The following is a 25659-nucleotide window of genomic DNA, read 5'->3' on the forward strand; positions in this document are numbered from 1 at the left end:
ACTTGGTTCCATTCCCTATGAGTAGATTCCATCACCTCATGGGATCAAATGAGGCGAGAATTCCTCATTCGCTTCTTCCCCCTTCTAAAATCACCCGACTAAGGGCAAAGTTTTATCAATTTACTCAAAAAGAAGGGGAGTCTCTCTATGATGCGTGGGAGTGTTTCAAAGAAATGCTTAGACTTTGTCCCCACCATGGCTTGGAAAAATGGCTAATTATCCATACTTTTTACAATGGTTTGTCATGTGCTACTAAAACCTCTGTTGATGCAGCTGCAGGTGGTGCTCTAATGAACAAGGATTTCAAAACAGCCTATGCTCTAATTGAAGACATGGCTCTAAATCTCTTTCTATGGACCGATGAGGAATCCATTGCAAATTCTTCACCCTCCAAAAAGAGGGCAGGTATGTACGAAGTCTCTGATTATGATCACCTTGCTGCTAAGATTGATGCACTAACCCACAACTTTGAAAAACTAAATGTTAGTGTTATCACTCCTACTTCTACTTCTACGCCTCCCTCTTGTGAACCATGTGGTGAACGCAAACTAGGTGGTATTGAACAAATCAATTTTATTCAAAACAACCAAGGAACAACCCCACCTAGTTATGCGAATGTTCAAAGAATCATTCAAAAGTCTAATCTTGAACTTTTAATGGAAAATTATCTTTTTAATCAATCTGAACAGCTCCAAGAGCTTAAGGTTCAAACTAGACTTTTGAACGACTCTCTTGCAACGCTTACATCAAAAGTAGACTCCATCTCCTCTCACAACAAAATGTTAGAAATCCAGCTCTCCCAAGTTATCCAAAAAGTTAGCCAACCTAAAACTGACAAAATGAATGTTGTTACACTTAGAAGTGGTAGGCAACTAGAGGACAACATAGGAAAGGCCAAGCCTAGTGAAGATGAGAGAGAGACTTGCGAACCGCAAAGAGAGGAAGCTAGGGTAGAGAGCAAGGAACCACAAGTCATGGAAACTACACCACTCCCTTTCAAACCACAAATTCCTTTCCCACAAAGGTTTTCTAAGTCTAAGCTAGATAAGCAATTTAAGAAGTTCATCGAAATGATGAATAAGATCTATGTTGATGTGCCCTTTACCGAGGTCCTAACCCAAATGCTTACCTATGCCAAATTCTTAAAAGAAATTCTTTCTAAAAAAAGAAAAATTGAGGAGGGTGAGACAGTGAACCTTACAGAAGAATGTAGTGCCATCATCCAAAATAAATTGCCACCTAAGCTTAAAGATCCAGGAAGCTTTTCTATACCTTGTGTAATAGGGTCTGAAATAGTGAAGAAGGCAATGTGCGATTTAGGAGCTAGTGTGAGTTTGATGTCGTTATCCCTTTATGAAAGGTTGGGAATAGGGGAACTTAAGTCAACAAGGATGACCCTACAATTAGCAGACCGCTCCGTTAAGTACCCAGCTGGAATCATAGAGGATGTCCCGGACAAAGTAGGAGAATTGTATGTCCCCACTGATTTTGTTGTGATGGAGATGGAGGAAGACAACCAAGTACCAATTCCTTTGGGATGACCCTTCCTTGCTACCGCAGGAGCCATAATTGATGTTAAACATGGTAAGCTGGCATCATGGTAAGTCTTCTTCTTCTTCTTCTCCTTCTCCTTCTCCTTCTCCTTCTCCTTCTCCTTCTCCTTCTCCTTCTCCTTCTCCTTCTCCTTCTCCTTCTTCTTCTTCTTCTTCTTCTTCTTCTTCTTCTTCTTCTTCTTCTTTGAATTTTAGAATTTCTATTGAATAAGACTGAGTTGACTCAGACTTAAAGAAAGACTTGTGTATCATGCATTCTTGTGGGAAAAGACTGCACCTTTGATTGTATGTTCAAAATTAAACTCTCCTTCTATTTTATTAGTTGTGTGATTTTAATATCGTTTAATTTTAAACTTGAGTAACTTGGACTTAATTCCAAAGTTATATGATTAGACAATTTTATATTTATTGCAGTCAAGAATTATGAACCAAAAGTTCATATAAATCAGAATTTAGAGAATATGAATCTCTAAACGTAATAAATTATGATATGTGTGAATTTTTTTTTTGAAGGAATGATATGTGTGAATTTGATGACACATAAATTAGAAATGATAAAATGATGTTTTTATCATATTTATTGATGACTGCGAATTTTGGAAAATAAAATTGATATGCTTGAATGTTCAATTTTTATAACGAAAATTGAAATTTATAGAGTACCCAATTCTAAGAACAAAAATTCTAATTAAGAAATTTTTGAAGAAAAGACAATCCAACTTATCTTATTTTTGAACTTGGGATTGTCTGAACTATATTTGGATTCTGGACCCCGAGAGTTGAACTCACTAGTAGAGCCTATGAATGTTATTCATCGGGTATGCGATAAATAACGAAACATATAGGTTTTATGACCTAAATGTTAAAGTGATCATAGAATTTAAAAGATGTCGATTTCTATATAAATGTTTACCCCTTTAACTAAATAATAGTGGGGGTACTAGTGGGGGCAAAATAAATTCCCTTCTAAAAAAATTTAAGAACTAGTGGGAGCACTATATCTAATCACATTCATGTAATTAGAAATAGTTATGAAAACATCATACGAGATGTTATAGAACCTCAAGGAGGTAAGAAAGCAAGAATTGCTAAAGAGTATGGACCTTATGGTTTATACATTGGAAGAAGATTCATTAAGCCTTAAATAAGATATATCCTCATTGGATGTTGAATTTTGGCAAGAAGCAATATACGATGAAATGGATTTTCTAGAGTCTAACAAAACATGACACTTTGTTGACTTGCCTCATAGTTGCAAACTAATCGGTTGTATTTGGATTTTGGGAAAAAGAACTAAAACCTGATGGTACAGTTTATGAATACAAGACCCTCCTTGTAATCAAAGGTTTTAGACAACGAGAAAAATATAGACTTCTTCGACATTCATTCACCAGTCACGAAAATCATATCCATAAGAGTACTAGTACCTTTAGCCGTCGTTCATAACTCGATAGTACTCCAAATGGATGTGAAAGTTGCCTCTTTTTATGGTGAACTAGAAGAAGAAATCTATATGAAACAACCTGAAAGTTTTGCGATTCATGGACAAGAAAACAAGGTCTGTAAGTTAGATAATTATTTGTATGGTCTAAAATAAACTCTTAAGGAATGACATGAAAAAATTGGCATTCTAATGTTATTGAATGAGTACAAAGTGAATGAAAGTGACAAATAATATTTGCACAATCATATGTCTCTATGAAGACGACTTGCTCATATTTGATTTAAAGATTCATGTTATGAATTATGTGAAATCATTGTTTATCAATAACATTGATAAGAAAGACCTAGACAAAGTTGAAGTAATTCTTGGTCTCAAGATTACTAGATCAGAAAAAAGAATTTTTTTTTTTGATAAATCTCACAAAGTTGAGAAGTTCTTAAGGAAATATTATTATTTCACCGTAAACTTGCAATCATATATTATGATCCAAGTGTAAGAACACTTGAGATGGAGTTAAACAAATAAAATATGCGAGCATCATTGGCAGTCCTTAGGTAAGCCACTGAATGTATTAGACCCGACATTGCCGATGTCGTAAAACTCTTGTGCAAGTTTACTAGTAGATGGATGAGAAGCATTGCCATGCTATAGAAAGAGTCATGAGGTGCCTTAAGAAGATTATGACTCTAAGACTACTTCACTAGGAGTAACCTATTGTACTTAAATGGTACAAGATATAAAATAGAACATCTTTCAGATGAATATTTAGCGACTAGTGTTTGCATATTGAGCATCACTAGAGGAGTTGTTTGTTAAAACAAATGATATTGACTCAGTCCACTATGGAATGAATCTGAGATGAGAACACTATAGAAAACTAGTGAAGAAGCAAGTTGATAAGATGCTTGCTAGTTGAGATCCCTTAGTGGATAAAACTTTTTCCATAAGTGTTAATTTATTGTGATAGTCTGCAACTATTACAAAATTGAGAATCATTACCACAATGGTAAGAGACGATTATTAAGTCACGAACACATAAAGTATTAGAGAGCTAGCTACTCTCAAAAGGAACGGTTAAAGTAGATCATGTACGTACTGATAAAGAATTAGTCAATCCTTTGACGAAAGAAATTACTAAAAGGAAAGTCCTAAACACATCCAATAGGATGAGACTAATGCCCAAAGGTCACAAGCGATGGTAACCCGACCTACATGACTGGAGATCCCAAGAAATAGGTTCAATGGGTAATAACAAGTCACAAGTGATAGAACATGCTATGTTAAAAGTAAGAAAGCATGATTCCTGCAGCGATAGAAGGATGAGATAATAGAAACTCTTAATGAGATCTATACTCTATTTGGAGTGGAGTACATAGCTACAGGAGTACTCTTGATAGACTCACCTATACGAATGTGGAAGTAAGGGCCGGTTCCTATGGGATTCGGGGCAGAATACCTAGAGCGTTCGTTAAACCGGGATACACGTGCAAGGCCATAAACGCACGGGCTTTTAGAATACACCTTATGAAAAGGTTTGTGTGTGGGTTCTATGTCTGAGATAGAGTTCAATGCTGTAAGTAACTCTTGTTAATCAGAATTTTACTCGCTATGCAAAGGTTCAAGTTGTAGGCGACACCTTTATTTACTAGCAAATCTTATGGAGACGTCTTTGACGTTATTTCTGAAACCATTTCTTAAATTCAAGTGGGGGATTGTTGGAACATGTGTGGAAATTGAGTTAAAAAGACTAAACACAAATTCCCATGTTGGGTAGAACTAGTGTTGTGTGAATTGAAAAAAGTGGAAGTCCCACACCGGATGGAACACACACATTAGTAGTGTTTATATAGTGGGGGTGTACCTCTAATTAATGGGGGTACATAAGCACTAGAGAAAAATATATATTGATATATATTTTTTATTATTTGGAAATGATAAATTAAATAATTAATTTAATCATTATTAGAAAGTGCTTTCTTAGTCCCCAAGTTTTGCTAAAATATTTTTGTACTAAATTTAATATATTTTAGTACTCAATTAAGATATTGTTGTACTAGATCTAATATGTGAATTACTTAATGACAAAGTAATGTATTACTTGTTCCCAAAGTTTCTCACTTATTAGTTGTGAATCTTTTCTATAAATAGAGAGCTCACACAGTACATTCCACACACCAAAGAGTTTCATTGAGTTGTCGGGAACTCTTTCTCTCTTCTCCCTTTCTTGACTTGTGTTGACGAGTCTTTCCTCTCTTCTCCCTCCTTCGACTTGTTTAACAAGTAAGTCCTTCTCCTTTTTCTACTCCTTTCTGTCCCTTCGGAATTAAGAGTGTTCTTAAGACCATAGTCCCTTTTCGGTTTAATGTCCCTTCGGAATTAAGAATGGTCTTAAGTTCATAGCCCCTTCGATAATATATGTCCCTTCGGAATAAAGAGTACTTTTAAGATCATAGTCCCTATTTGGAATAAACAATATCTCGTCGGAATCAAGAATGATCTTAACGGTATATAAAAATTATTCAATAATTTTATTTGAGGAGAAATGGTGGTAACACCATATTTGAGTGGTCATAGTACCATATTGATAGTTTGGAGAACTTAAAGGTTAGAATGGTGGAAACACCATATTTGAGTGGTCTTAGCACCATAATAGAATGGTAATGATACCATATTAAAGTGGTTTCAGTATTAAAGAGTGGTCTTAGTACCATATTTGACGGTGTAATTCTCGAACGATTTTCTACAGTGCAGTAGTTAATCGAACAGTTGTAGCTGGGCTTGTTTTATCCTGGAGGCGGCGTGGTTGATAGTCTCCCTTGCACAATTTTGGGTAGTGCCACGAAACGTCTTAAAGAGAGCGACCTGGTCGTGACTCAACCTAGTAACAACTTCGGTAGATAATAGAATTTGGAAATCCAAATACAACAGTTTGGAAATCCAAAAACAACATTACTTTTACCCAATTTTGGGGGTATGAGATGAAATAACTTTTTTGCTTATTGATCTGCTTATCATTTTATTCACTTTTCAAACAATGGAATAGAGTTTCCCATTTCCATCATAAAGTATCCAAACAATACCATGATAATTTTTATTCAATTTTTGTTTATTTTTTCCAAATTTACCTACTGATAAATATTATCCACAAATAACATAAAAGGTAGTTAACTTTATGGTTGAAGATAATAGGAAAAAAAATGGTGTTATTCTATGCCTTAAAATGATCTATTTGATAATATGTAGACAATGGTTTTATTTGGGAGTATATGACAAAGGGAGAATAAGAGATGCTTGCATGTATGTAAAAAAAGAATAGATGCTTGCTTTATTTTCCTAAGCATAAATGTTTTTAGAGAAATGTTAACGAGTGTCCCCGGGGCACTCTTTAAGGGCTATAAATAGCAAGTATTTATAAAAATGTGTGTAATAAATGCATTAAAAATCGAAATATTTTACTTTTTTAAAGAATAATTACTTATTTTGGTATGCTTAAAGAGTGCCCCGGGGGCACTCGTTAACAAGTCCCATGTTTTTAAACTGTATAAACAGGACCGAGTTACTTGATTCTGTATGGCGCGTGTTTAAAGCAGATATTTGGCTTCAGTTTATTTAGAGCCTTGCATAATTTTGTGATTCTAGCATAGCTATGCACACTGTTTAAAGCAGATATTTGGCTTCAGTTTATTTAGAGCCTTGCATAATTTTGTGATTCTAGCATAGCTATGCACACTGCAATGACAAGTATACATGGCATTGTGTATTGCATTACTTAGGGTGTACCATCGATTTGGTCTCAATTTTTTTTTTGTTATCGTCAAGTAATAACTGCAGCAATAAGAATTGGAACCAAACATACGCGAAGGTTGGTTGGGTGGGTGTTTATTTTATTTTTGTGTTTGATGATTGGTGAGTAAAATAAGTAAAGTATGAATGATTTTTTTCCCTAAACTACGGTAGATAGGACACTGGTTCCTAGGTGGATGCTTAAGGCTATCCCCATAGCTCTAGGTCTTTTGGACAACGAAATATTTGGTATTTTTTCACAAGGTTTAACTATCGGTTAAATCAACGGCTCCATGAGTAGAACTCTAGTTCTTTTCTCAGGAGATAATCATGCTACCGATGTTTGCGACATGATGTTGGTAGATCATTACGAGTGGCTTTGATATCGGTATTATTATAGTGTGTGTTTTTGTAAAATGTGTAGGTCTATTTATCAGTTGTACAAAAAAAATTGTACACATGATTATCATATCTTTGTTTTGTTCCATCTTGTTTCGACAAAATAGAACAAAACAATTTAATGACACATTATTATTGTACACATTATTATTGTAAAAAGTATCTTTGTTTCAATGACACATGATTGTTATATTGTGATTAATATACCTTTTTTTTTTAGGTAGTTTATCGAGTAGAAATTCACTCTTCAAGGTGTATAAGTGAGGAATTTGGAGTTTGTATTCCTACCATAATATATCACAATAATCCTACCAACTGAACTATGCTTGCATGGATGACAAATGAGTACTTGAAAGTGTTTAGGGGTATTTGAATTCTCTAATCTAAAAAAGAAAAGAAAAAAGGAACGTGCCCAATTTTTTTGAGTTTTTAAGATTATAAAATTTGAATTGGTGAAAAACTCATTTTTCCATCCCATAACAAAGGAAAAATTTAATTCGGAACATTTTCGCAAAAAAAGTAGGGCGCGCGAGAAATAGGTAAGGTGGGAAAAGTAATAGAAAAAAATTCGTAAACGGGCCTGGGTTTGTTAATTGGCATGGAGGCCCATATCTTTTAGCTTGTGTGCTGTCATTTGTCAAAACAAAACCCTAGCCGCTAACCTTATTCCCTATATAAACACCACAACTCAACATCTTCAATACACAATCATATTGTCTTTCATCTTTCTTTTTATATTTTGTGTTCTTTTGAATTTTAATTTCAACTTTTCATCGATGTAGCTTGTTTAAATCATCTTTTTCCGATGTTTTATATATGTATTTCATGATTATGATTCTAGATCCAGTATAAAACGCAAGTCAGCTTCTTGATTGAACTCTGTCAAAACTACGGTTCAAATCAATTATATTTTATATACTTGCGAATATCAATTTCTATGCAGGCTCACTCGTCTGATTTTGATTTTTTCATGATATTTCAGACCCTTTAGTACTGCAACATCTTTTCTTCTATATTTAAATTTCATCCATTTTTTAAGGTTTTTAAGCAAACGCACTCTGTCCCTTAACCGTGTTTGTTTAACATAACACGAATGTTTTGAGGCAATTTCTTCGTTTGCGACACTAAATTAGGTGTTGTTCCCTCAGATTTGCTCGCACGTTTTTTTATTGCGTTGGGCTCATTGCTGGACTGCATCTACAGATTTAGCACATCATTTTCAAACAGGAATTCTTGATTTTGATTTGATTTATATATTTTAGCACATAACCTATTTTGGATTCAATTTATGTTTTTTCATTTTTTATATGATGACAATTCATATGTTTTTATATTATTTATGAGATCAATTAATATTTTCTATTGGTAATCGATTCACGTTTTTATATTATTTTTATGCTCTTATTTCCTTGTGCATTTGATTATTGTTTAAATTGAGTTTTTTTGAATTAAATGATAAATAAATGCATTGGACAATCCTTCAAAAATAAATAAATAAATGCATTGGACAAGTATAGCATATAAATCAATTGATTATTTGTTAGAGATATATCCATTGATCTCGTAAATATTCTCATTAAAATTTCGATTTATTCTCAACAAGTTTTGAATATAATTTGATAAGGATACATTTGATAAGTTGATAAGGATGTATGGGATGATTTCCTTATTCTTATTTTAGGAGTTCAACCTCAACAATTTTAAAATACAAGATATAAACTGGGCCGTACCATTTTAGGAGTTCAACCTCAACAATTTCCAAATTTTGAACCGCCATTTCTATTTATAATCATAATCCCAGACATTATGTTAATAGTATGTTAATAGTAGATTATCATTAAGTAGTTAAAATTAAAAATTTAAGGAGGTCTTTGGATGATAATCTACAATGTTGGTTGTATTCAATGAGGTTATAGCTTGACAACCAAAGGTGGATCCAATATTAAGTTTTTGGTGTGACTAAAAATTCTCAATAATTAATTTTAAAAATTATGTTCTATTTCACGCAAAATTATAACCCTAACAATCAATAATTGGAACATAATGAGTCATCAACTTCCGTTAACATTTTATTTTTATAGACATTTTTCATAAGTAAATAATTTTTGGCAAAATTTTGGTGTGGCTGTTGCCACATCGAGCCATATATTGCATCCATCCCTGAATAGTTAAGAAATCAAAATAGTAACTTAGGCTCTGTTTGGTAAAAAGAAGCCATAAGCTAGCTGATAGCTGAAAAGCTAGCTGGTAGCTGATAGCTTATAGCTGAAAAGCTCGCTAATTAAAAATAATGTGTTTGGTAAAATTAGCTGTTATAAATATAAAATGACCTAAAAGTACATGACAATTTAATTTAAAAAAAATCAAAATTATGTCAAAAAAAATATAACCTTTGAAAATATTTATTCATCAAAATCTATGAAAGTCACGTATTGTCTTTGGTCCCTTCTTCATACATGAAATTAAACATTCTATAATGCTAAATTTGAAAAAGAATAAATTCGATCATATACATTTAAGTGACTAAATTATCATTTCACAAATCTAAAGAACTATACTAGACTTTGTGTATCTTAAAAACATTGATTTAAAAGAGAAAAAAAAATGACAAAAATTTACTTCCTTTAAGAAATTTGGCCGAAGAGGAAAACAATGAAACGTGAGTGAGTGGTGAGTAGTGGGACAGTTGCTTTTGTTTACAGAAGGGTACAAAAGTAATAAAAATAAAATAATAAGGTTATTATTGGAAGAAAATGTAAAAAGCTATCAGCTATAAGCTAAAAAGCTACTTGAAATAGCTTCTCAAAAAAAGCTATAAGCTCGTGAAAAAAGCTTGTTACCAAACACATCACGTTTTCATCCAACGAGCTTATAAGCTAGTCCAACAAGCTATAAGCTAGCTTTTTTTGTTTACCAAACACAGCCTTGGTCAAAATTAATGGTAAGCAATATATAATTGAAAGGAAAAATTACACTCACCTACCCCTTAGTCTATTAAAATAAGATTGACACCCCTTCTAATTTTAAACCATACACTCATAAGTAGACTAACATTTCCCTTCTCTCTTAACACTTAATACACTTCTCTTCTTTCTTAACACTTCCCTTCCCTCAAAAGCGATTTTTAAAAGTAATGAAATATACATATTTAAAATATTTTTAATCATGCATGAGGATTTGAATTGAAATTAACGAAGAAAATTGCAATTTGGGAGAATTATTAATATGGAGATAAAGAAAATGAGAAGGGTTGTTGTAGATGGAATTGAAATTTACGAAGAAAATATTTAATTTAGCCGAATAATTTAATGATGATATGGAGATGCGTCGTAGAAAACTTAATGATGATATGAAACTAATGGTGAGAAAAAAAAATTAACAGAAAACTAACACCATTAAGAGCAAAGGGATGTGTTTTTCTATTTCATAAGAACCGAATGGAGGTTTGTGTAAGTTTTAAAAACTAGATGGGGTGTCAGTGTCATTTTAATAAACTTGAAGGGAGGTGAGTGTAGTTTTCCCGAAGTGAAATGGTTTATATACCTAATGGATTAGGGTATCTTGTATTGGGAAGTTAAACTCACTTGTGTTGGAACTCTCCTGACATTTTTTTGAAAGTTTTTCTATGAGTTTTAAATTTTGATGTTGACGTTAGATTTGAAGTTGAAGAACAAAAAGGTTTTCGATTAACTACTTGGATTGCTTTGAAAGTTGGTGAGGAAATATGGAAAAAAAAAATCAAGGATTAGTATTTTCGTAAAAGAAAGTCCATGTTAGAAATATGATATTCCTTCGTTTAGACAACTTTGTATTTTTCATATCTTTAAAAACATCCAAAATAGTTATATAAACCATCTCGGAGAGAATCCTACTTTGCCCCTAATCTGAAAACTTATTATGTCCTACCCAACAAATAAAGAGAACATTCTAGTACTTATCCCTAATGACCTCTTATTAGTCAACCATAATGGGCCTCTTAATAATAATATATTTCAATCTAATTAACTGCATACTAATTACTTAAAACATCTTCTCATATTGGATCTTAACACTACCACCGTCTTGCAAGTAAACTTCCTCATTTTCTTCAGTTTCTTCTTCCATACTCTCACCCTCTTCAGTCACCACCACTATGAGTTGTCTATCTAGGCATTGTTGCCTAGGGTGAAAGGAGCCTCCACACTTGAAATATAACCCTTTATGTCGTCACTCTGCTACTTCTTGGGAAGAGAGATATCGAACTCCTTCGTCACGCTTACGTTGCTCTCCCTTGTCATTTGCTATGGTTGTTTTAACACCAGAAAGCACTCCTCGTGCTTATGGTGGTCCTTATCACTTCGAACATAGGCCGAATCATTGTTAAATGAACGTCCTATGTAATAAAAACCTCCCGATTTGTGGAAACCCCCACACTTATGTCCGCTCTCGCCATAATTTGGTTTCTTTGAGATTCTATAGCTTGCCTACCCATCAATTTCCCGCTCTACCACCTTTGCCATATTCATCAGGTGATGTCGTGAGATCGGACCTAATGTGATAAGGTATTGGACACATCCCCGAATGCCTTCTTTCAGCCCATGGATAAAGTACCCGATAAATTGTTCATCGGACAAATATGGCACTTAGGAAATAAGGCACTCTAAGCTAAGTCTTCAATAAAATCCTCCACTTGACCCTCTTGTTGAAGAGATCTTAGTTGTTCAAACACATTTCCCTCACTCAATAAACTGAAGTGTTCCAACAAGGCATATTTTAACTCCTCCCAAGTGAGTCCTTCATTCTCTTCCATCCAAATCTTGAAAAAGTGAATGATTTAACCGATTTAACCATCCATACAAAGTTGTCCCAAATCATCTTTTATTTCTAGACTAGTATCTTAAATCCGAAAGTATACTTCTGTCCTAACGATCCATCAGCCGAATCCTCATCGGAAAACATTGCAAATTGTTTTAAGTATCATTTAGACAACTTGGTCCTAAGAGATTGTTGTTTTAAAATGATCGGATAATAGTAAAGAAGATTCCTTAACAAAAGTTTGCAAATTTCTAGGTTTCTTATTAGAATATCATTTTACAAAGTTTTTTTTTTTTTTGACTTACGAAGAGATGCTTTTGATTAGTTGCTTCCACCAAATCTTAGGTACCCTCCAAGCGTTAAAGTGGGGACAGAAACAATTATAGCATGCATGTAACTATGCAGATGAAAACCTTAAACCTCATCGACAATTCTTGGTGGGATTGTAACCGTATGTTTTTAGTTTTTGATTTAAAAAAAAAAAAAAAACAATGTAACTATGTACCACAACGATGTGAAAGAATGATATGCATGCACTACAATGTTAATTGCTTTATCTAGTTGGTAAACACCAAAAAAGAGCTTTTAGCTCTTAGCTTCTAGCTTATAAGCTCATTTGATAAAAATAGCTCTGTTTGGTAACACTTTTTGACCATGAGCTTATAGCTTATTTCACGAGCTTATAAGTTATTTTTCAAAAGCTATTCCAAGCAACGTTTGAGCTTATATCTTATAGCTTCTCATATTTTCTTCCACTTTTACCCCTATTGTTTTATCTAAAATCCATTTTTACCCTTTTATTATAATTTAATTCAAACCTACAATTCCCTAATATACATCCCTCATTTTTTTTCCATAATAAATATACATCCCTCGTTATTTTTTTTTTTTGACAAATACATCCCTCATTATTATTTATCTCACTTGTCTTATCTTGCTGACAATATATATACCTCCATTTATCTTTTGCCTTAAGTTGCTGACAATATATACCTCCATTTATCTTCATTTTTTTTTTGACAAAATACCTCCATTTATCTCTATTGCCTTATGTTGTTGACAAAAAATATATATACCTCCGTTGACAAAAAAGTATATATACCTCGTTATACTTAAATAAAAATTTTAGTGAATAAAATTTAATTTACAATATAAAAGATATATTAAATTTATAAATTTCAATTACTTTTGTAAATTTTAATTGAATTAAGAATTCCTGAATATTTAAATATCAAGTTATATAAACTTTATATTTTGAATTAATAATACCCTTTTATGTCATTTTACATTTATCAGCTAGTTAAACCGCTAATTTTACCAAACACTTCAACTAGCTTATCAGTCATAAGTCATCAGCTAGCTTATCAGCTAAAAGCTATCAGCTATTTTTACCAAACAAAGCCTTACTTTTTTTTTCCTAACCTCTTGCCAAGCTTATGATGCGAGACCTCATACATGGCGATATTTTTTTTTTTAAATTCATAATGGTATTTTTTTGTTAAAATTTAAATTTATGATGATTGATTGTTGATATTATTATCATTTTCATGAGATGTGAATGACAAAGTTTTTTTTACGGATCAACTTGTCCCCGACAGTCCTCCAAAGAACAAGGTAAAAGTTTCAACTTGTCCATCAAAATTGAACTTGTCCATCAAAATTGACCGACTTACCCCATTTTTTACGGATAATCGCGGGACGGACCAAAACTTAACCGACCCTCCGTTTTCACATCCTTCTTTTTACTTATACTTAAGTTCGGAGGGAGTATTAATTTAGACCATTATTACTTTTCTAACTAAAGCAACCCAGCTGTGTGATCACTCCACATTTCATTTTCAAAGTGTAAACATGATTAACAAGGTACAAAAGTACCAACAACCTTGGAGCTCATTTGATCACATGTCCTAAGTTCCAACATCCCAAACCGGACCCAACAATTTACTTTAAACAACAAAAAGCATTGCTTGCTATCGTATTGAATGACATAATCTTCAACAACATAGCTAAAATATAACTAATCGTACCACCACCACCCAAAAATATATTATTCACTTTAATCAATTTTTTCTTTGTTTATTTTCCATCTTAGTTTTCTTCACGGAGATTGAGTTAGATTCAATCCATCTTGCAGGCAAAGTGCAATAATATAACCTCTCACATATAAAACTTTTTAATCATTTCTCAAAACCATGTTAAGATTGGCTTATTGGTGGCTCACTTTTTGTTGATTTTATATGTAACTCTTTACCTTTAATGCTAACACCAATCAACTAATTTGCATATAGAAGCTTTTCAAGGGCCATTTCTTAATTATATTCTTCATTTTCACTTTTTTCAACCATCCCTACATGCCTTCTGAAGACCATATAGTAATAGTACATGCATACCAATGAAATGCAAAGATTTCTTGGGTTGGACTTCATCTAAATTTTGCAAACAGAAATGATTATGTAGTGTCCATTGGATTGAACCGCAACATATATATCATGACACCACTAGTACATATTTAATGTGACATGTCAAATTAAACAAGAGAGTGATTGTTGGCAGTGGCGAGAGTGATTGTTGGCAGTGGCGGAGCCCTTCATGGGAGGTGGGCCACGCCCCACCCCAAAAATTAAAAAACCAACGATTATAGGTCTATTTTGCGAGATTTTATACAATTTTGTGTCGGCTTTAGGTTTCGGTTGATCCAAATTCTCGTAAAGTGGTGTAGTGGCTCACCCAAAAAATTTAAATAATTCAATTATAGGTCTATTTTACGAGATTTTATACAATTTTATGTCGATTTTAGGTTTTGGTTGATCTAAAAATAAAACTCTTTTACGCGGTAAATTTGCACATGAAATAATTGGTCACTTAAATGGATAAAAAATAATTTGGCCCACCCCCAGAATATTTTCTAGCTCCGCCACTTATTGTTGGGTGAGTACAAGAATTATATGCATAATCAATCAATACTTCAAAAGTTGAATATGTCAAAGTAATAATAAAAAATTAAATACTCACAAAAAAATATTTTGTCTAAATACAATGAAATTTTTTGACTCATACATATTTTTCTTTTTTGAATTTTTATCTCTAATTTTACTTTTTTTTATTAGAATATTATAAACAAAATGGTATGAGACATTACAATTAATTTAACTTGCCTAGCTAGTGTGCCCAAGACACACATTTGTCTATATATACAATGGAATTGGATCTAACCTTCATCATCATTCTCTAGTTAAAGGGAAGTTTTTGTTCATAGAATATACAAAAATGGTTGATAACTTTGGAGGTAGTTCCTCTAACGACAATGGCGGTATCAAGGAACAAGACAGGTTGCTTCCAATAGCCAATGTTGGTCGGATAATGAAGCAGATTTTGCCTCAGAATGCGAAAGTATCGAAGGAAGCAAAGGAAACAATGCAAGAATGTGTGTCCGAGTTCATAAGCTTCGTAACGAGTGAAGCTTCGGAGAAATGCAGGAAGGAAAGGAGAAAGACTGTGAATGGTGATGATATTTGTTGGGCTTTAGCAACACTTGGTTTTGATGATTATGCCGAGCCAATGAGAAGGTACTTGCATAGGTATAGAGAGTTAGAAGTTGATAAAATTAATACTAATAATCAAGAAATTAGAGGAGGAAATAGTCCTCAAGAGAGAGATGAAATTTATAGAGGTGTTAGGCTGTAACAAAGTGTTGATCATGTAATAATTAATGTTATTGTCAATTGTGTCAAGAACAAGATTAATCAGTTGTTTTTATTTTTTATTTTTTAAATTTATGCATACTCTGTATTTTTGGTGAATCTCTTAATTTGAGAATCTTTAATTACTGGCCATGTACTTTTGTAGAATTCAGTCTTTAATGTTCAATCTTCCATTTTAGACCTATATTTTAGACCTATTCAATATTGTTCTGTACATTGAAAATATTCTTGCATGTTTATGAGATGATTCATGAATATTTTCATTTCATCCTTCAAAAACGATGTGATCATCACATGAATATTTAATTATTGGCCATGTACTTTTAGGAATTTGCAAAAGACTTTATTTTTGCTTGGATTGCATTTGATTTGGCATACAATTTTGTGTCTCGTGTTGTGCTTTAGAAATGAAGTTATTATGCATAATAAGGTGGTTGATAACGAAGGAGGAGTGAATGAACTTATGGCATGATAATAGTTTTATGGCTAAATCTTTTTTTTTTAACATCATATTGTTAAAAGCTACACCGCACAAGAAGAACGGCAAAATTAAAGAATAGAACTACAACGGGAACCGTAAATATGTGGCAACCCAAAAAGAAACCAAAACGAAAGCAATAAAAATTATCTCGAAAGACAATCTTTTGGGTTCCAACACCACTCATAAAAGAGACAAGATGTGATCTTTACTCTATTCAAGCTCCATTGCCAAGATGTAAATTTGATGTCATCCACTATGACATCCGCCCCCTTGTTCATATCGTTGAAGATTATCTCATTTCTAATCTTCCACAACACCCATATAACCGCATGCCAAATTAGCTGATAACCCTTACGCAACTTCTTATTCTGCTCTCCAACATTCCGAATGCACGAATAAATTATGAGGAATTAAGATGTTAAAATTGAGCCACTGGAACACCTTTTCCCGCACCTTCATCACGACATCACAATGCAAGAAAATATGAGTGGAACTTTCCTCACCCCTACCACAAAAATCACAATTCAAGGAGCACTCGGCGGTAAAACATTTCTCCTTGCTAAGTTGACTTTGATGAAAATATGATCTAGAAAATGTTTCCAAGAGAATGCCACAACCTTAATTTCTCTTATTGCTTATTCTATTAGTGGTGTAAACGATGCAATGTTTATCCACAAAATAGCTCATGGAAAGTGCCTCTTTTTTCTTGTGTTAGGTTTTGTAATTCCATTTTATTGGGATTGGAATTTCCTCTGCAATTCTTTATTTTAAGGTCGTGTTTTGATTTACTTATTTGAGTTTATCTTCTAGTATAAGCACATGTGAAAGTGTTTGTGATAGTTTGTTATGGTAACAATTTATGACACGTCCATGAGCTGCTTTCAATTTATTTTCACTATAAGCTCTTCAAGATAGCTTAATTAACTCAAATGCGGGTCATCACGTGAAATGACTAATCATAAAAAGACTAAATATATCTACTACAATAATGACGTGTCAATCACTCTGCCTCTACGATCTATTCGTTGCAAGGACAATATCATGAACAAGAACAAGAATAGAGAGAAGTAGAGAAGGAGGGAGAGGGAGGGAGGGAGAGAGAGAGAGAGAGAGAGAGAGAGAGAGAGAGAGAGAGAGAGAGAGAGAGAGTTGTATTATTCTCGTGTTATCCAATTATGTTACATGTGACTTTAAGAGCTAGGCACTTACGAGATAAGTACAAAGAGGTGTAATTTAAAAGATAAGTAAAATGGTGTCACTTAATATATAAGGGTTTGTGGACATCCATTTATTATATTCATAAGTTGAATCATTTTCTAGCTTAAAAAAAAAATAATGGTAGTGTAACGACTCTAACAGGTTAAGAAAGATCATAATATTACTATTTATCTTGGATATCAGCAATTTCAAATTGCAACAAGTCACAAGCAACTGGCAATATATAAATCAAGTAAACTTCCTTTAATTTGCCCGCCTGCAACTCATTCATAGAAATAAAACAGCTATTATAAAATAAAATCTAAATTAATTGAAGAGTTTTCTTGTGTTAGAATATAAAGGGGATGAAGCCCCAATAAAAAGGTACGGAGACACCTCAAAAATCATCTATTTGAGATTTCATAGGTGCCGACTAAAAATCTAGATAGTCCACATTTACCACACAATTCATATTAGCTAACACATTAGCACATATATTTGCTTCCCTATAAATATACATAAATCTAATATTCTAATTTAGAGAAAGCAAATGTTTAATCTTCCATTGTTGATCCATCCATACTGAAACAAAACCCATCATTGGAGGTAGGTGAAAAAATCTAGCTTGATCATCATCCATTCTCATCTCAATGACCATAATAGTTGCACCATGGATCTCTTACACTCCATTAAAGAATTAGTGAATAAGTTGTTATGCATGGTTGCAAAGTAAAGACTCGAAATTCATTCCACCACCTCAACCGGGCAAAACCTTTCGCCACTTTGAATTATCACTCTCTTCACGGAATCCCTACAACATATTGTGAGCGCTAGCTAGAGAGAAATGATATGATACTTACCTCTCAATCAAACTCTGAATTGTCGTGGTCTCTTTCCTTTGAAAACCGAAAGGTTAACACGTCCAAAGAAAGTCAAACACTTTTTAATGATCTAACAATTATGATTAATTGACCATGTAAAATATTTTTGAATTATTTGGAAATCTGTTTTAGAAATGATGTTACATAAACAATGCTTTATCAAGTGTTGTGTAGCTGAACTTGCAACAGTTTGCTGGTTTGGTGGGAGAATTTGTCAGATATATGTTCTGCTTTTGTTTGTTTGTCTTTGGTCTATATGAAAATTAAGAAATTGTGTTAATTGGTCAAATTGATTGTTACGTGAACCAATTAGTAGAGAAGATAAAATTTTTGGTTTAGTGTTGTTTGTTGAAGGCTAAGACAAACAGTTTCTGTTTTGCTTTACATCAGTGGTGTTTCAATTATTTGGATGTTAATTTTTTTTACTCAAATTTTTGTATCTTCACAACATGTAATGATTACAGATTTTGTGCTCCCCCACCCACCTTTCTGGTATCTGTATCAGGGGCACAATACATTTGAAGGTAATACAAATGGGAAAATGAATAAATTTAGGGCAACCAAATACTCTGAATTTACAAGCCTCTTTATATATATAGCCTAAAATCTTAAACGGAGGCACCAAAGCAAGAGGCCAATCTAAATGTATTACAATAAAATGAGATAAAATCACAACATAAATAACATTGACATCTCTTTTGAAGTGACAGTGGCCTAAATTAAATATTTGTTTTAGTACTGCACATACCATTTTACTTCTTCATTACCAGTCCAAACAACTAACTGAGAAAAAACTTGAATATGTCCCTCAATGAGACAATGCCTTCTAAACGCTTACTACCAGCTTCCACGATGACAATCCGCCTCACACCTGGATTTGCCAAAACGCTCAATCACTTTATGCAGTGAATCAGAACGCAAACACATCTGACATCTTTGGCTTCTCGGCTCGTAGGGACTACACACGTCCTGGCCCAACTGCAAAGCCTGAACAATAAAGCAAACAAGAGATACTGTGACATCGAGAGAAAAAAAAAAAAACAAAGGCCTCCATATAAATAGATAAAGTATGCAAACTGACAATGGCACTAATATTATCTTGAAGTTCGAAATGAAATCTTCCTTAATTTTTTATATAATAAAAGCCGCAAGTAACATCAATCAAAGTCAACAAAGGTGAAGATGTTATCCAGGCTAATCCTCTCAATGAGTAACTCATGGTGGTAAGGATCCATTACAAACATCCATAAGAAGATATGACATCGCTGAAAGTTCACAAAGCTTCAGCAGGAAAATACAGGACAAAGAGGAAATAAACTCTTCGTTCGTAAATTTGCATACATCATTTCATAATGTACAAAAAGAGTTGAGGTAAATATAATCGCTGATATTAGCATTTATTATTCATCAATGTTTGTTTGGTGCCGTCAAGACATCAACCACTAGATTTATGAAACAACCAATAATGAAGCAAACGAAAAATATGTTCTAATATCATATCATTAACATACAAGACTGAATTATTTCAAGAATAAAGGAAATTGTATACTTCAACATCATCCAAGACACAAAATTAAAGCATCACTACTATTCTTGTTTAACCTATGTTGTATGATGTAAAATAAAACATGATTTAACAAAAGAAAAATTATTAAGGAATACTGAACAAATCAATACCATCCTACAGTGCTCCCTAGCTCAGCAAGCAAACTGGTTAACTAATAAGAAAAGGATGAAAAAATGGAATACAAACTTACCTGTTGAACAGTCATTTCATCAAGATTGATATGTGTATATGCCCTGTCCTTTGCCAAAGCCATTATATCACTATAATTAAAGGGTGGAGAGTGAAAGTGAGAAGCTTTTACAAGCCATTCCAAAGAATTAAAATGAAATGCTAGCAGGACAATTTAATTCTAGACACAATATAGTATATTAGGCCTAATTAATACATCCTTGCAAAATTGTCTTGTAATGTGAGGAGTGTTACTCATTATAAACTCTTTTTAGGTCTTATCTCTTTTCATTATCGGATTTGGGTTCCTCCAAATAAACCCTCTCATGCCCAGAGCTACTGGACTTAATGTGCAGATAATATGCATATTAGAATTTTGGTTTTACCATGTTGAAGTTATAGGTTTTAGATAAAATATGCATATTAGAATTTTGGTTTTACCATGTTGAAGTTATAGGTTTTAGATAAAAAGAGGAGAGTAGTAATAAGAGCTTGAATATTATTGATAATAGTTTGATGCTAACTTGATACAAAAGAAAGATATTAATCCCTATTTATCGAATTCATAGACTCGACCCTAAATAAAAGAAATCAAGAAACAAATCATAATAGAAACAACTAATATACAAATTGATCCTAAATGACTATAAATTGATCCCAAGAAATAAATTAAGATACCTAATATTTTCTTATAGGTTTAAATGTGTAATTGGTCCATGCATTTTCAACAGATTTTGGCATTGGTCCCTGCACTTTTTTTTGTTTGGCATTGGTCCCTGCACTTTGTAAAAATATTGGCATTGGTCCCTGCACTTTTTTTTGTTTGGCATTGGTCCCCGCACTTTGTAAAAATATTGGTATTGGTCCCTGCACTTTGGACAAATATTGGTATTGGTGCCACGTGGCATGAAATGATTGGGATCAATACCAAATTTTTTACAAAGTGCAGGGACCAATACCAATATTTTTACAAAGTGCAGGGACCAATGTCAAACAACAAAAGGTAAAGGGACCAATGGCAATATTTTTACAAAGTGCAGGGACCAATGCCAAACAAAAAAAAGTGCAGGGACCAATGCCAAAATCTGTTGAAAGTGCAAGGACCAATTACACATTTAAACCTTTCTTATATTATAAAAACCCCTCGTGCTAAAGCTTACTAAGCTTGTTACAAATATACCCTTTGAAAGAGAAAATATAACACGTGGCATAATCAGACCCAAAAATATATCTTGAATAATCTAATGAAGAACGCCAAAACAACCGGGCAAATGATGTCACAACTTCAAACCAAACCAATGAGAAATGCTTAATCACTTCAATGCTCACTCTGACAACTGAAACTTTAACTAGAAGTGTCAAAACTTCTAAAAAAACTTAAACGGTATTGAGCTAACAAAAAAATATGCATTTGTTTCTTTGGCACAACTTCATTCTAAACAAAATATGCATTTGTTTCTGACTAAAGACGGCAAACGCTTGAGGCACACAAACAAAAAAGATGTGCAAACAGACCAAAGATGTTCACAAACAGTGGTAGATGCAAATATTACACAAGGAACACAAACAATGAACAAAACACAAGACGGTGGGCCACCAAAAAAACAAATAGGGCCGTAGATAAGTAAGACCCAAAATAAAAACAGCGCAAAAGCAGAATGAAGAATGGCCAGCTAGAACAACAATGAAGTCGCCTTCGTCAACGGTGGCTTATATGACGACAACAACGACGACGACGACGATGAAACCTCCTTTTGCAAGACCTTCATGGCGATATCTTTCAAATTATCATATGGCCCTGCCTGCATCATAAAAGAATATTCAAAAAGAGTGCCAAACATAGTCAGTGAAAGTGAGCTAACAGTATAGTTGGTGAAATAAAGAAAGAACTTTAATTAAAGTATAAAACAAGGTAGCATAGACCCAAAATCATTTCACTCAATCAGTCTTAAATTAATTCATTTAATCAATTTATGATTGAGCGCATTTATACAAGCCAGGGCCAGGACAGGTTTTAAGGAATGAACAAGCTCCTTTTAGTTTGCAATGTTATATGAACTTGGTATTCAAAACAGGCTGAACTTTACAAAAGAAACCAAAAATAAACAATGAACAAAAGGTAAAGCATACAATAGGCTAGATCTATGGTCTCCAGTATAAGTTTCTTTCAAAAATAGACTGCTAATGACTGCTAATATTCAGAGATAGGAAATTTAAAATATTCAGAGTATACTTAATTCAAGCTGCTCATTATACACTATGAAACACAAGCACCTTCATATATGTTTTAGATACCATATATAATCTGCTAGTAAAAAACATGAACGTTGTGACATACTAAAGCATACAAAACACATGGATAAGATGTCTAGAATATGCAGTTCCATGTCCATTGATATGTCTATTGAGATATGGTTTTCCTTCTTTCCAAGCCGATATGATATGTGTTTCAAGCTCCTCTTCTGTCAGATTAGATCCACAGTTCCCCAACAAGTCAACTGTTGACCGAAGTCAATTTTTGACCAAGGTCAACAGTTGCCCAAAAGTCAATTTTTCCAAAAAAAAAACATTTTTTTCCACACCAAATGCATGCCCATTAGTATTTTTCCCCTTAGTTACTTGTTTTACAAGTTAACTTCAAATTTTTCTTTTTTATGCATATTTTATTTTTATTTTCACATTTTTATTTTGTTATTTCGTTCTCAAGAAAACTCAATTTCATCACACCAAACATTCCAATTCAAATTCCTTTCATTTCTATTGCATTTCTAATCACAAAAATCACAACTTTACACCAATTTTTTTTTATTATTTTCAATATCACAAAATTCAAATAAAAAATTGAAAAAAAAAACATTAACTTTGACAAATTCACCCAAAATGCACATTTCACTCCCATTTCATTTTTTTCACCACAATTTGTGCATCTAGAATCATCTTCACATATAACACCTCATCATTATCCTACACATCATCACTCACCACCAAAAATCATCCAAAAAAGTCTCAAAAAAACTCATTTTTTGCAAAAAAATCGAAACTACCATTTCTTACTCCCTACTTAACCTAATTTTTCACTCTTGGTGACCAAGTTACTCCCTCTATAAGTACCCAACAAACTTAGTGGAGAGGGGGCCGAAATTTTGAATAGAGAAAAATACCAACTTTGTCAAAATATTCCAAAATCTCAATTCACTATGAGACTTCACCTCATGCATCTTTTAATTTTTTTTGTTTTGTTATTTATTCATGCATTTTTAGTTTATTTAGCTTTAATATTATCTCACCCATTTTTATTTTTTTTATTCACTCACCTTACTTAATTTAATGCTTTTTTTATTTAATGCTTTTTTTATTTCCTTTTAGTTTATTGGGTTCATATGTCTTTACCCCATGTAATTTGGGCGAGTTCCGATGTACCCCGTAAAAAAAAGTTTAGATTCCAACCCTGTAATTTAAGATTCTTTCGTTTTAGACCCTGAGGCCATCTGACTGGACAAAATGATGACGTGGCATGCTGAGTAGCGCGCTGACTGTGCATATATGATTATGTGGCACGTTGACTGTATAGTTAATTTTATTTTTTATTTTTGTAAGGGCACACGTGGCAGCTTGCCTATTTTTTTAAAATGAAAAAATGAAAAAAATATTATAAATGAAGTTATATTAATTTAAAAAATCTGAAAATTAATTTTTGAAAATAAAAAAATAGTAAAAAAAAATATATTTTCAAAAAAAAATTGAAGAAGCTAAATTAGCCCACCCAAATTGACACCGATGGGAATCGAACCTGAGACCTCGAGGAGGAGCACACTCCCAGGCCCCAAGCCAATACCACTAGGCCAACCCAAGTGGGTTATTTTCCAAAAAAAAAATAAAAAATTCTGGAATTTAATAAAAAAAATTAAAAAAACTAATTTGAAATTAAAAAAAAAAGTTCTGGAAAATAAAAAAAATTGTAAAAATAAGAAAAAAAATCAGGAATTTTGATTTTACCAAAAATATTTTTAAAAAAATTTCAGGAAATTTTTTTTACCATGAAAAATATTTTCCAAAATTTTTATTTTTTGTAAAAAAATGAAAATCAAACTTTTTAATTTCGAAAGAAAAATATGAACTTTTTCGAATTATATTTTCTAATTATTTTCCTAAATTTTGAAATACATTAAGTACCAGAATTTTTCATTTTTGTAAAAAATAATTATTTTTTCTAATATTTTAATTTCAAAAAAGATTTTATAAAAATTCTGGGGTAAAATTTTCGAAATTTTTTGAATTTTTTAAATTTCAAAAAATTCTGATTATTTCAATTTTGAAAAAAATAATCTGAATTTTTTCTATTTTTAAAATTAATTTTCAGTTTTTTTATTTTTTTTTTATATTTTTAAATTAATATAAATGAAAATAAAAAACTAAAAACAAAATTAATTATACAGTCAGTGCGCCACATCATCCTAAAATGCTGACTCAGGGTGCCACGTCATCATGTTTGCACAGTCAGATGGCCTCAGGGTCTAAAACGAATGAATCTTCAATTTACAGGGTCTATTTCGAATGAATCTTCAAATTACGAGGTTGGAATCTTCAAATTAACCCTAGTTTATTTAGTGTTTTTTTCATTTATTACTCTTTTTAGTCTATTTAGTGTATTTTTTATTTTTAGTTTATTTAGTGCATTTTTTTATTTACCTTTTTAGTTTCTTTAGTGTTAATATCATCTCATGCATTTTTTTTTATTTCTTTATGTTATTCTCTTTATTTTCCTTTATCACATTTATTTATTTAATGCTTTATATCACCTCATGCATTTTATCTTGCATTTATCATTTTATTTTATTTGTCATTTTATTTATTTATTTATTTATAAAAATCACGAGAGAGATTTTTCCCGGGAAGGAATAAACAGAAAATAAAAGCAAATAAAATAAGGAACAGAAAATTTAATTTAATTTAATTTAAATAAAATTGGAGTAAGGTGAATGAATTTTATTTTTTTAACAATGAAAGAAAGTATATTATTATGAAGGGTGTAGTAATTTCTAATGCAAAAAATTATAAAAGGGACCAATCAAACAAGAATCTTAATTATGTAGGATGTGCACGCGGTTCTGCATTTTGATTTGATTATCAAACGCGGTAAACATCCGTCTAACTTTGTAAGTAGGTTGCACTTCTTAGAGAAGTCAAAATGGAGATGGATCAACTATTACATTGTTCAATGAGAAATGTTATGGACACTCTCTTTTCAACACTTATTATTTTATTAAATGAAACCATTGTATGACTTACCATTTTGAATGGAACTCGTTTCTAAAGTGTGAGACCCACCATGATTTTAGCCAAAAAAAAAATAAGTGATGGAGAAAATGTTGAAAAGAGAGTATTGCTACCACTACTCTTGTTCAATGGCTTTTATTGCTTTGATAAATAGAAGTGGAAGATTTATGTTCTTTGATGCATCAATAAAGACATACTAACGTATATAGTCAAGACTAAGCAGATTCTGATCTTTTTCGTCCAACATTGAGTTAAAACTTTTATCCTAAAAATAGTTAAGCAATATTGGTGAGATTACATCTTAATGAGTTTCAAAAAGATGGATAACTAATTTAATTTTTGTCTTTGGAGCGAGAATGACATTCAAGTGTTCAATCTATCAATAAAACATCTTTTTAACATTTATATTCTCCT

At 32.4% G+C, this 25659-nt stretch overlaps 1 non-coding gene and 2 pseudogenes across 3 annotated transcripts; 1 reads left to right on the forward strand and 2 right to left on the reverse strand.

The window, feature by feature from the left end:
* Positions 1 to 95: 95 nt before the first annotated feature.
* Positions 96 to 202, reverse strand: LOC146945472 (small nucleolar RNA R71). Its single transcript, XR_015029487.1, has one exon. It is a non-coding gene; the product is annotated as a small nucleolar RNA R71 (small nucleolar RNA).
* A 14948-nt stretch (positions 203 to 15150) lies between these two features.
* On the forward strand, positions 15151 to 15871 carry LOC146945473 (nuclear transcription factor Y subunit B-5 pseudogene; annotated as a pseudogene). The gene has a single exon (XR_015026399.1). The product of XR_015026399.1 is annotated as a nuclear transcription factor Y subunit B-5 pseudogene (transcript).
* A 2887-nt stretch (positions 15872 to 18758) lies between these two features.
* On the reverse strand, positions 18759 to 23259 carry LOC146945474 (sucrose nonfermenting 4-like protein; annotated as a pseudogene). Its single transcript, XR_015028043.1, has 5 exons — positions 23256 to 23259; positions 22324 to 22466; positions 21663 to 21770; positions 19991 to 20137; positions 18759 to 19220 (listed from the first exon to the last, which is right to left on the reverse strand). The product of XR_015028043.1 is annotated as a sucrose nonfermenting 4-like protein (transcript).
* Positions 23260 to 25659: the final 2400 nt, after the last annotated feature.

Source organism: Medicago sativa, chromosome 2 (assembly GCF_051527215.1).
Source record: "Medicago sativa cultivar Bolivia chromosome 2, Bolivia_mono, whole genome shotgun sequence".
NCBI classification, from domain to species: Eukaryota; Viridiplantae; Streptophyta; class Magnoliopsida; order Fabales; family Fabaceae; genus Medicago; species Medicago sativa.